This window comes from Aythya ferina (assembly GCF_964211825.1).
Source record: "Aythya ferina genome assembly, chromosome: 3".
Lineage (NCBI taxonomy): Eukaryota > Metazoa > Chordata > Aves > Anseriformes > Anatidae > Aythya > Aythya ferina.
In genome coordinates, this window is record NC_140298.1 from 75,074,481 (window position 1) to 75,087,953 (window position 13,473).

A 13,473-nucleotide genomic window follows, 5' to 3' on the forward strand; every position below is an offset into this window, starting at 1 on the left:
CAGTATATGCTCATCACCAGATTCATACCTTCGTTAAAATATATATCTCTTTAATCAGTTATAATAATTTGTACTCTCCTTCCACAAAGAGTTCTGCCCAAGGTGCCATTGCTCTGTTAACACTTGCTATATCCCTAAGGGTTTTGGAAGGATAAACTGCTACAAATTCTAACAAAACAAAATTCTATTATTAAAGCTAATTTCATTAAGGAAACATAAAAATGTTTTGTTTTCTGTGAGAATCAAATCACATTCAGAGAGCATTTACTACACTGAGTACCACAAGCACGCAGGAAACAACATGCTACCTAAGAAAGCCAACAGCCTAAAGTGCTGGTAGAAGCACTCTGGAAGGAAGATTTCTTGGGTTTCAGGAAATATCTTTAGAAAGAAATCACTGTGTTGCACTGCTCGTATTCATAAATATCGGAACTGATTTAAAGAAAAGAACCCAAAGTCTCTGGGAAGTAAGGCCTGGGAGGACAAAGTGGAATGGATATCTCTCAGTGGAGATCTTGTAGGCTCACATTTCACAACCCTGTCTGTCCCCATTAGTTCCAGTTGCTAGCGGGTTTGAATGTACTTCCCATTAAATGTTACATTTAGCTCCCTCCCCCACACCTTTTACTCAAATCTGCTACTCAGAAGACTGCTGAGGCTGAAGCAAATATGAATTGCATGTAAGATTATGTTTTGATATGGACACATAAAGGATTTTTTGAATGCTAAAATGAGAACTACTAGAGATCCATAACCTACATGCACAAATGTGTCAATAGAATTTCATTTGAGGAATTAATATGAGACATTTTTGGAAACAGAAACATGATAGTGATGTGAAATAATATTTATTAGAATTATTTATTTCTTTCAATGAAAGCATAATTGGTCTTTTTATTTGTCAAAATGTATTTTAAACACAGAGGGCACAAAGTTACAAGTTTTCTGACTCTGTGTCCTAAAATCGCCATTACAAGAAGTATTTAATTAAGTGTTTAGATTTCCACCTACTCAAAAAAGCCCTTAGGTGCAGATGAATACATGAACACTTAAGTTATGTCCTTTTATCAATGACAATTCAAAGTTTTAAATCTAAAAAAAAAAAAAAAAAAAAAAAAAAAAGCTGTGCTTTGAAGTTCAGTGTGCACAGAAGCAATTAGTTTTCACCATTTCTTGTGACCTAAAAAATAGAAAAGGCTTAGTTTGGTTAACTAACTTTGGGCCAAAGCTGTTGACAGCAGCCAGGTTACCAAGGCCTGGCAGGGAATGAAATGTTCTGGCCTCAGTAGTTCACTCTAAGCCTTTCACCTGGAAGTCCTCGGTGTGAGTGAGGCCATCCCCACAGCAGTCAACAGTTGCTGCCTATCATGGTTGCAGCCCATCAGGGAAAACGGGTTGGTGGTCTCATATTTGTGCATGACAAAAATCCCCAGCACTAATTGATACTCTTTATGGTAGAAGTCACAGCAAAAAGAAACAGGAACAAAATCAGCAGATAAATACAATGGTGAGCACAGGACCTGGCTTTCCTCTGAATGTGAGGATGGGGTGTGAAAGGAAAGATTTCTGGAGCAAGTCATACAATTGGGTCAGAGTGGTAGGAACTGGTGACAGTGTCTAGGCTGTGCCTTTTAGACACACAGAGAACACTGTTTCCCAACGTAGGCTTTTCTAGACAAAGTAAGATTTTGCAAAAAGAAGAAACAGGCAGAACATTATGAACAATACAGGCAGACTGGGGACATCAAACGACCCCTAACTACTTCCGATACCATCTGAAAACAAACAAACAACAACAACAATAAAACAACTGGTCCTGTATTTTCATGGGACAAATAGGGAGCCAGCAACTTGATAACTTACCCCTAAGTCACCTACAAATTCTTCATCACAAATTAAAGTAAAAATCCAGAAATACTAACTCTGCATCATATCCTGACTCACTACAATTTTGTCAGTGAAATCGAAGTACAGCCAAAGAAAATTTCTTTTTAATTCACCAGATGGCAAAGACAAGGAAGGAAAAAGCAGCAGCCAATTTCTTTTTCCCATCCTTTAGGGAAAAACTGTTCACAAGAACAAAGTATTTATGGTTGATGATGCAGGAATAGTCAAAAGATGGAAAACATCAGGTATTAGGTAACAATCCAGTTCGTCTTATCTAGTTGAAGCACATGTCACCACATTGTCTCCTGCACATTCCCAGCCACCACTAATTCATCACTTGCAGACCAGTCCCTTTTCTCTAAAAATGACAGATGCTGGTGCTAAACAGGGGTCTGCCCAGATGAATCCCAGTGTCGGACCAGCCTCTGCCTGGACAGCCCTGTGAGAGGCTTGATGGCATGGTGAGTTAAGCTTAAGATGCTCAGGATTCCCCACAACATAACAGTAATGCTTCGGAGAGTTTCTCTAGCTTGTTATGGAGGATGCCATGCATGGTTACTAGAGGGTATATTTTCATTTAGTCTGAATACTTGGCACACTCGGACTGTAAACAGAAGCCTAGGTAGAAATAGATGGAATTATTTACTTACACTCACAGTGCTGAAAATGATTAGTCAATTAACTTTACTAATGTACAGTATCTTGTGAGAAGATAAGATGTCAATAAGCAAAGCTAGCCTCCAGCTTGTGTCAAAAAGAACAAGCCCACTGGCATTTAGGCTGATTTATGGTGAACTATGACAAGTATGCAAATTATGAGCATTCCCTTTTATGTTTACATTTGTGCATTTTTCTTTGACTATTTCTGATGATAGGAAGATTAGTACAGCTACTTATAATTTGATCTCATTGACAGAAGTGCATTCAGTTTGGAAAGACTTTCTGCAGCCCCAACTTCCTGTTACTACAACAGACTCAGTGCACCGTGTTGGTAAATAGTTTCAAGGGGAAAATGGCAGCTAAAATTAGCTGTGATGACATTACAGGCATCACTGAAAAAAAGCCCAGATGAAAAAAAGTTTATAACATGAGACAGGTTCAATTAGCTATTCAGTTCATTTAAGTAGTTCAGCTGGACAATTATAGACAGCTACCAATTCCATTACATAACCATGAAGCAATGTCCTCATGAACTTCTATTTGTGCATCACTGTATCTGTCCAGGATCTCTAAATCTCCTTTCAGTTCACTTGTCAAATCCACCCCTCCCCTTGCAGAGGATTCTCTCATTCCAGGGCTGTAATCTAGCATGTGTTACCCGTGCTACATAATTTAATATGTCCATGCCTCAAACCATATAAGAGTTTCAAGCTTTCTCAAACTGAACAGACAGTTCATGTACCAAACATGGTATAATCATAGATGGCTTAGACCAGAGGTTTGTACTCATTTTATGCAAATGTAACTTCAGCCTCTAACTGTGTGCTTCCATTCACATGGGAGATTTTATTCTTCCCTCTGCTAATCTGCTGCTCTCATTCTACTACATGTTGTGGAGCCCTATATCTTATGGTCAAGCAATGGGGTTCCCTCAGATATATATATCTAAGTAAAACTGGTAAAGGAATGAATTTTACAAACACTTCTTGGGTCAAAACTGCCCCAGATTCTCAGTTAGACAAAAGTCACATGAGAAGTCCTGACACAGAAACACTGTGAACTCTACATTTCTTTGATTTCAAAGGGTAATTTTGGTGAAGAATAAACCCAACTAGTATGTTCTTCAGAGAGTGTGCCTCAGAGATTTCCTGTGAATATTCATGCTTCATCTTTGACAAGAGACACTTAGCAATTTGGACAAGTTTTGACTCTTTAGAGTATTGTGTGTCCTTTTAGATAACCAAGATATCCAAGAGCATCTTCTTGGATACCAAGAGGATAACCAAGGTCTCACTGCAAGTGATGACCAACACAGTTCAGAATTAGAAAAGTAACAAGCCTACCCTTGTCCACATGCCTTTTGGACAAACCTCGTTCCCTTGTCCTATTTAAAACAAGGTCCAAGGCAACTTTGCTCATAGGAGTCTGGTTTTAATTGCCCAGACTCAAAATTCACTATGCTAGTGGAGAAAATGCAGTTCCTCCTGTCCTGCTTCTGCTGCAGCTGCAGAGACACAGCATACCACCACAGCCATGTGTCAGTGCTTCTGGGCACAGGCTTCCCTCCATGCTCCTGCTGGAGAGAAGTCCAGCACATGTTGTGTGGGGCACTGTGGTGCTGCAGGTGTCAAAGTGCAACGAGGCTGCCCTTGCAGGGGGACAGGCTGGGAGCTGAGGCTGGCCACAGTGCAAGCTGTTCCCTCACCAACAAGCCCCATCCCACAGTGTCTGAACATGGTGGGCAGAGCTGGGGACTGCAACAGGTCCATCGGCAGCCCCCCGACATGGAAAGTGATGAACCAGGGCCAGGTCCAAACAGAATGTCTCATTGGGAGTAAAAGGAGACAGGGACAGAGATGAGGCTAAAACATCCAGGAGACAGGCCCGCAAGAGGTCTATGTGCAGCCAGATGGTGACCAGAGATGGTGACCAGCACTGCTGCAGCGTCTCCCGGGCAGGGGCTGATGTCCCTAGAGGGTTGAAGTAGAGTCATGAACTATGTGCAGGACAGTGGGAGGCCCCGGGGTGCAGACAGGAATGGCAAGGGCTGACAGTACCCTCAGGACCATGACACAGGAAGGCTCAAATCTACTTCTTTTTTTTTTGGCCATTTCTGCACACCTGGACATCTCATACATTCTAGCACTGGCATATATGGTCTGGCCTCATCAGCAAGCAAAAATTTGTGACAATGAGTATCCTTCACAGAATCACAGAATCACAGAATCACAGAATTTTCTAGGTTGGAAGAGACCTCAAGGTCATCGAGTCCAACCTCCAACCTAACGCTAACAGCCCTCCACTAAACCATATCCCTAAGCTGTACATCTAAGCGTCTTTTGAAGACTTCCAGGGATGGTGACTCCACCACTTCCCTGGGCAGCCTGTTCCGTGTATCTGCTTGCAAGGACATTTCATTGCACATTTGTCAGGACAGTCTGAGGTGAAAGTCAGGCCATGAAAAATACAAAATACTAAACATCTAATATTGAAATGAGGTGTAGTACCTATGTAATCAGTTGCTGATTGCTGGTTCACCTCACAGCAAACAGGAATATATTAAAACAGCTCTTCAGCCACAACTGTAGAGACTCATATTTTAATTTCATTGTGTTCCCCAAAGGGGCCCAAGCCATAGATCAAAATGGCCCTGCAACAGTACGTTAAGTGGTGGTAACAAAGCAAATCCACTTCTAGATCTTGTCAGATTGCACTTAACTGAATGCTTTTTTTACCTGTCATGTTTTTGTTGTTTATGGCATTTGTCTTTAATGCACTGTGCTATAAGATGTAGAAGAGCTTTCAATATTATCATCTACTAATTCATATTTTTTCATTTATGTGGGTTAATCCTCTCCCCACCCTGATTTTTTTTTAAATAAAAATAAATAAAATTAAAGTTTGCATACATATTAATTTAGTGTAGTTATGTGCAAAATAGTTGTTGATTTTAAAAGTCATTGCATCATCAGGAAAAATAAAATTTCCCATTGTGAGGCTGCATGAATTATTTGGAAGACCTTCTCTCTTGAAATTAAATAATGCTCAGCATCACAGCACTAACCATTGCTGCTGCCTTCCCCCAAAAAGCTGAAAGGCAGTTCAAAGGGCAAGCCTACCTTAGCACAGGCAGAAAAACTTCAGCTTAATTTTTCTACCAAATATAATGCTTCAAGATGACCTACAAAGCTACATGGACACTAGCATTCCCAGCCACCAGTGAGGGTTTGCAAGGTGTGCAGATACAGGAAAGTCAATAGTGAGCTTCCCAGCACAGCCTCTCCATTTCCAGCCCTTTCCCATTCCCAGTGAGATGATAAAGGCTCCTTCTTTGGCCTTGGCCAACAGTCGGATATGAAACCTGCCGGCAGCCCCAGGGCTTGTTACCCTGTGACACAGTTTCCACCCAGGGGAGTTTCCAGTCCTTGCACCACCAGGTAGGAGCTCGACTCTGGGATTTTTCCAGGCTGTAAGCCAGGGAAAGGAAAGATGGGAAGTGCCCACCCAGATTTGAGTCACTGGAGGTGAATTTCAACCTAAGGAACAGGACGGGAGTCCCCAGGGACACAGATTACTGTCGCTCTCTCCCTTATCTGACAGACAGACTGCCTGAAAGCACAGGGCACACAGCCTGAGTCTTTGTGGCCACATACGGTCAGTGGTCAGAGGTCGCCCCATGATAGCAAAGCCCTTGCTGGTAGCCCCAGACCCTTCATCTCAGTTATTCATTCAAGGGCTGTGTGTTTGAGTATCTTCTCCCTGGCCATGGGTTCTTCCACTTTAACAGAAATATACTAATACTAATGCTAATGTTAATATTAATACTAATACTAGTACTAGTGCCATTAATGACATAAATGGAGGAAAATAAAAACACCTCACACTTCTGTAGTCAAGCAATGTTATAGTAGACAACTGTTGGCAAGAACATGACCTGAGCAACCCAGATTACTCAGATATGATTCCAGCCTGAACCTCTGATATATGTCAAAAAGTTGGAAGGGGGTTCAAAGGGAAGCCTACCTTAACATAGACAGAATGTTCAGCTAAAGTTTAATTTTCTGCACTGAACACTTTCTACAAAGCTACCTATCCAGTGGCATCCCCAGATATAAGCTGTGAACTGAAGTTCACATCTCAACACTCCCAAGGCTTCAGATCTAAACTTTCAGTCCACGTGTATAAGGATGAAGCAAAAAATGTCTCATCTGAGTGAATCCTAAGTATGGTCACAATTTCTTCAGGGGGACACAAGTATTTCCATAACATCTTCCACTTGAGTGAAGGGGAAGAGGCAAGGTAACACCACCAGTCTTTGCCCTTTCATACAACTGCCACATGCTCCATGTGTTCCATGTGGCAGCAACATCCTCTGAGCTGATCACTACTTGGGAGTATAGCACTTCTGCTGGGCTCCTATGGCTTTTTTAAAGGTGTTGGGATCTGAGAGAAAACCTGTAAACTTTAGCATATGAAGCTGTATTCTTCAATTCTATTTTTTTTTTTAATTTTTTTTTCCCCTGTGGATGGCTGAAAAAATGGAAAATTGGAAAAAAAATAAAAGGGAACATTTCCCACAGAAGAAATACTTTCACTTGGAATGAACAGTGAGAGAATCTCCAGAGCACCTTCTTAAAGCACATAGCTGCGGAACAACAAGCAGTCAATTTTCCCTCCATAGACATTAAGATATTCACACGGTGTTATTTCACTGAAGAAAAAAAAAAAAAAAGAAAAAAGAAAAAAAAAAAAGTACAGCAGCTAAAGTACAACTTTGTGTTATTAAAATTCCTCTATTCCTGAGGTCAAATGACTATTGTGCAATGTTAACAATATAAAAATATTGCCACATACATTTTCATGGAGTATAGCTGAGTGTTAGCTAACAGCTCTATTTTCACTATTCAAACCTGAATCACACATATATAAACATAAAATTTTTATGAAGATGTGATACATTTTAGTAGACAAGCAGACGAAAGATATTACTTTTCTTGCAAAGTTTGTATCTCTTCTATCTATAAATAACACAGGACTGAACACTAGTAATACCACTATATCCACTATTCCCACATAGACACCTGTTTGTTGTTTTTTTTCTTAACTAAAAGCAAAATTCACATCATTGAAGTAAATTAATAATAATAATAATAATAATAATAATGGTAGCAAGTACATAGTCCACACTTAACTTTCAAACCTCGGTTGCTAGAAAATGAACAACTGCCATAAAACCTGATAAACCTTGGGAAGGAATGTGTCTTTGTAGGACTTCAAAAGTTCCAGAAATTTTGCATCTCCAAATCTGACTAGGAGCCAACAGAATTTACATTTGGAAAAATATAAAATCAAAAAATATATGAAAGAAACTGCTTAATGAATAAATAGTTTTGAGCATTTGTTTGAACCATGTTATGGTTCAGTCAGTCACATAACAATGGAACATACTTGATTCACACAAGAGAGAGATATGCCCAGTGTTATTAAGCAAAGGCTGTTTCAGAAGTTGAAACAAAAGAGGAATCAAGTATTGTTCCTACTGTGGAAACAAAACAGGCACTGTCAGGATGATATTATTTGCATAACTCCCTCCTTTTTTAATAGAAAGGAAGAAAACAAGAGTAAAGTCAGTGATTCTGAGGAATACTAGTCCCTTGCTGCTGTCATGAATTCCTGTCTACACAAGTCACTTGAAGGCATATGGCTGCAGGTCCCTGTGTTCTTGCCAAGCTTCTAGTACATCTCTTGTATAACGGAAATCACGTTAAATGAAAATGTGAGCTCATCATCATGAACTCATTTATCCTACTGGGCCCTGAGAACAGTAGTGTGGAATGGAAACAAAGGCTGGGGAGTACCTATCATTAATACCTAAAATGAATGGTCATGAGCTGGATGCCTGACTTCATTTTATTTTTAACTTGCAGATGGTGAAACTGCATGAAGACTGAACACAATTATCGGATGAGCAGCATCTTGTTAAGCTATCAAAGTGCTTAGGCACTATCCTTTGATTCAGCTGTCCACTGGTGCCCTTCCGTAAGATTACATTTATTCTAACACAATTTGTATGTAGAAGCTTATCTGACATGTCATATATGCCACAAGTGTGATGCCCTGTATAATGTTTGTGTCCCACTCTTTGTTGCAGCACAGTAATAGGTACTGATGAGGTGATACCAGACACAAGCACAACTCAGGGCTATGTGTTAAGGATGCACTTAGCAAGTATATTGTTCAGTTACACAGGAATAACATATTTCCCTCAACATCCAGGCTGGTGTCAGCTTTCAAAGATGGCTTTTTATGTTTTTGTGTCAACAGGTTGAGTCTTAGCCTCGTTTCTACAGACTTAGCCAAGACCTCAAATATCCTGCCTGCTGATCTACAGCAGTAGTGAAAAGTGTAGCCATAGGCTCCAGACTAGGACCAACTGATTTTACTGTCCATGTTAGGTGCTCAAGCATGTCTAAAATTCAGGTTGCTGAATTTTGAATTTGCTAAGTTTTGAATTAAAACAGTCAGGGTCTTAATAAATGCTCTCTTTTTACCTTATCTATGGGTAAGTCACATGCAATGAGGCATGCAGTCAAATTTTTCAGGAGTCAGTAATAAGACAGTTATTTCTTAAAATCAGTTTATTGCTTAAAAAAAAAAAAAAAAAAAAAAAAAGTGGAAAAGTTTGTAGGAAACTTATTAGTAGAGGCTTCAAGACTCGGCCTTTGGACGCAGTCAGAGTTTCAGCAATAAGAGGAGCTAAGTCTTTCATAGGAGCCAGTCTGTGCCACTATGGAGCAACCTCCCTCCATAACCACTGACCAAGATTAAATGAAACAGTCTCTGCTACACATACACAGCACATTTCATACACATTTGGCCGTGCAGCAATGTGTGCATCTGTGTCCACACATTACTTTTGATATATCAAAACAAAAGATATAAAAAGATCTCAGATGTACATATCCTTCTGGGGAAAAATATCAGAAAACTAACATGCGATAAGTGCTAATTACATTGCATGAAGCAGTACTTTAAGACATTTGGGCAGTCTAATGATGAATATGGTAACTGAATATATGGGGAGCAGAACTGAATTTTAGCATAATATCTCTTGGATGGAATTTGTGTAATCAAACTCTGTAAACCATGTCTAGACTTGCCTGCTGCTAAGAATAGTACAGATCTGAACATAAAGAAAACTATATTAATTTCTGTGTGCACTGTAGTTGAGATCATGCATATGTTTGTGCATTTTAAAGGCAAAGTATGGTATGCAGTTGTCTTCATTACTGATCTAGCCCAGAAAAACAACTTTAAACACATTTTGGACCTGAGGAACTGTTTGCTGAATGAAGGCCTGGTGTGGCTAGTGCATGAAATGAGAGTTTCAGAAGCACAGGGCAGATGCTCCTATAAAACTAACTTTGCAGGACAGCAACAGGCACCTCTCCACTTACACATGCAGCTGCTCCAGAAATACTCACTTGTTTACTGTCGGCAGTGCGTGCACAAGAAGAGCGCGCCTCCGCTCCTGTGCCACAATTCAAAGGCACACGTAACAAGGGAGTGCGTGCCTGCTGAATCCTCCTGTCAGCAGATCTTCTCAGTTTTCACCTCTTCTTCACTACTTTACAAACTCTCAGCTATTTTTTCCCAAGTTGTAACGTGGGGGCTCTTGGAGATTGTTGCCATTCTCCTCCTGCCTGTCATACACCTTGTTTCCAAGTATGGTCACTATGAGGGGACTGTCGCTTGGGGACTTTGTGGAAAATTAATGGCAGACAGGAAAGGGCAAAAAAGACAGGACAGATGGCTCTGTCACCACCACCAGCCTGATGCCATGAGAGAGCTTCAGTGCCTTTTCAAATGCCACTCTGTTCCGTAGACTTACTCTGAAGTTGATCCGATTGCACCCTTGCCAGCTGTCTTTCTTCTTTTTCATAAGATTTTTCCTTGTCCTTCTGCTTACCGGGCTCATCCACGTGGCAAATGCAAAAGGTCAGTTTTTAAATTAGTGACTGGGTGCTGATGGTCTGAAATACTGTTTAACTACAGGCATATTGGAATCTTGCTAGAAGTGGTGTTGAATAGTGTTGTTAATCGGGCTTGTTTACTTGCTGGTTAAAATCCAAATCAGGTCAGCTGAGACCCGAAGGGGAATGAGTAAACTTCTAATTTAGTAGGTGAACGGAGTGATGTCACCTTACTTTATTCTTTAAACAGCATTCTGTCTAGTTTCACTTTCACAGGGAAACACACACCCGTAATATTTTGGGTGCACATTGGAAGCCTGAAGAGATGTGTTTCCTTATGTGAGCAGTGCCAGACAAACTGTAGTTCGTTTTATGCTCATACTCATGTAAAGATATGATTAGGATTTTATGCGTTTAAAACACGATGAACTTCAGTAGGGTTAATAAGTTGTGATGTGACACCGGACTGTGCAGTCGGAGTCTACAGAGAGAAAGCTAATACCCTGTCCTCTGGAGAAGCAGGGTTATAATCTCTAGTTATGTAGTTTCAGCCCATACAATTGTAATTATAGGAAAAGTTCTGCATTGCACACATCCCAGACAGTACAACAAAGTTTGCAGTTAGGAAAGAACAACTTATGCCAGGCATATTTGCTTCCAAAGACAGGTATATTTGTAGTACTTTGTTAACTCAATGCAAGATTGAATGTTTTCTATATCCACCACTTTTGATATTGCTGGAGAATGTTTCCAGGACTGGACAAAGTTATAAAGTGGGAGAATTAGACTGTCAACCAGAAAAGTTAACACTATGGAGAAATTTGGAGTGGAACCTTGTGTCTACATGTGAAAATGTGTCACTGTCACAAATCTAAAGATGGGATTTGGCTGTGGCCACTTGATGTGAAGGAATATCAGAGATCTTGCACTTTCCTGGGGACATTAATGGGATGTCTGAGACAAAAGTAAACATTCATCACTAGGAATTCTTGCCATCCCTGAATCTCACTCCTGAAGAGAGATACAGGGTGTTTACCTACAGACAGGTCTAGCCCCTGCTTGATGTCAGCTTTTCACATGATGACTTTGCAACAAACACCAACACTACTGACTATTGGAACATACTCTGCTGGAAACATAGTTGCAGATTGCTTGCAGGAAGACAGCTGACACTCCAGCTTTTGGAGTGGAAAGAGCGTTTTCTATTGCTGTAAAGAGGGTTATTTTTGCTGCCACAGCAGTGTGTCACTAAGCCAATGATATCATTTCTTATGCAGAATCCTGTTATTCCAGGTACTCTAACAGAATATTTTTTTCTTTTTTCTTTTTTCTTTTCTCTCTTTTTTTTTTTTTCCCTCCTAATTAAGCTGATTAAACAAGCTTCCTTCAATACAAAGCTACAGTATTGAAGTTTTAAGATCAGATGAAGCTCTAATTTGGGGGAAAAAAAATGTTCATTCTGTAGTGATGAGTTCCAACTATGACTGGCTGTGAAGTATTAAAAGAATATACATGATCTGTCTGGAAAATAGATCTGAAACACCGGAGCATTTCTATGTTGCAGCACTGAGATTGCCAGCACCCATCTTTGTGCTGGCATAGTCCACATATCAAAAGATGAAATGAGAGGAAAGGAGTGGAGAGGACGGGAGAGGACTGGACAGGATGAGTTCAGTTGGAAGGGACATACAAAGATCATCTGGTACAACTGCCTGACCACTTAAGAGCTAACTATAATTTAAGCATGTTATTAAGGGCATTACCGAAGCATCTCTTGAACACTGGCAGGTGTTGAACACTGGGCATCAACCACGTCTCTAGGAAGCCTGTTCCAGTGTTTTACCACCATTATGGTAAAGTATTTTTTCCTAATATTTAGTCTGAACCTCCCAGGAGAAGATCACTTGGTGACAACCTGTAACAGGGATAATCTCTGGGTTTGTGTAAACAGCAGTATGTAGCAGTAGGATTTCAGGAATGTCTAGGGTAAGTCTCTCTTCATGCCATAAAGCAGTCTGATAAATTTCCTGGGTTCATCTGAATCAGTCTGTATTCCTCCTGCTTCTCTGAGCAGTAACAAGTTCTAGCGTGGTTGCACCATTTCCAACTCACTTCTGCTTCATATTCAGAAAGATTAGAATGGGAGTGGATTTTATCTTTGGGATTTACAATGCACGATGGTGTGCAGTGACAATGTCACTTACTAGACTAAACAGGGAAATATGTAAGCCATTGTCTGCTTAACAAAATGGTGGCCTGATCTTCTCTTGCCTTCAGTAATATATCAGTGCTCCATGCCATGAACAATCAACACACTGCTCAGTGAGTTGCAAAGCCTAAAGTAGACACCCCTATTGAATCTGTTGCAATCAAAACAAACACCCAGAGCTATTCACTTCCAGGCTGAAGTCTGATCTGCTTGTGTATTCATCACCCCATCATAAATTTCTTCAGGGGCTGAAAGCAAAGAAAGAGCTGAGAAGGTGGCAAAAACACAAATGTAGGCTAATATTCACACTTAGTACTGGACATGCTGTGTATGTGAGGTACTATGCTGCAGTATCTGGTGTAGGAATGCTGAATTAATTCATAGATACAATTTCATGTCTCATATTATTTCTGCAGGCAACTTCAACACTCCCTAAATTCCCTCAGGGTCGTTTTCTTTTAATTTTCCAAGATGAGCCAGAATTATCCACCTTCCTTTCCTGATATTTTTGCATCATTATCTCTATTCCTCTTCCTTCTCCTCTGTCTTGAAACTTTCCCTATAACATTACCCCCACTCCACCTCTTTAACTGGTCATATAGTCTACCCTTTGTCCAGTTGGATGACATGGCTTTCTCAGTCCTTGCCTAGATGTGACATTTCGACTTGTTGTCCTTGCAGAACATAAATAATAAAGGCTTATCCATAGAAGACAAGCACAGGACTTCTGTTTTTGTAGATGGA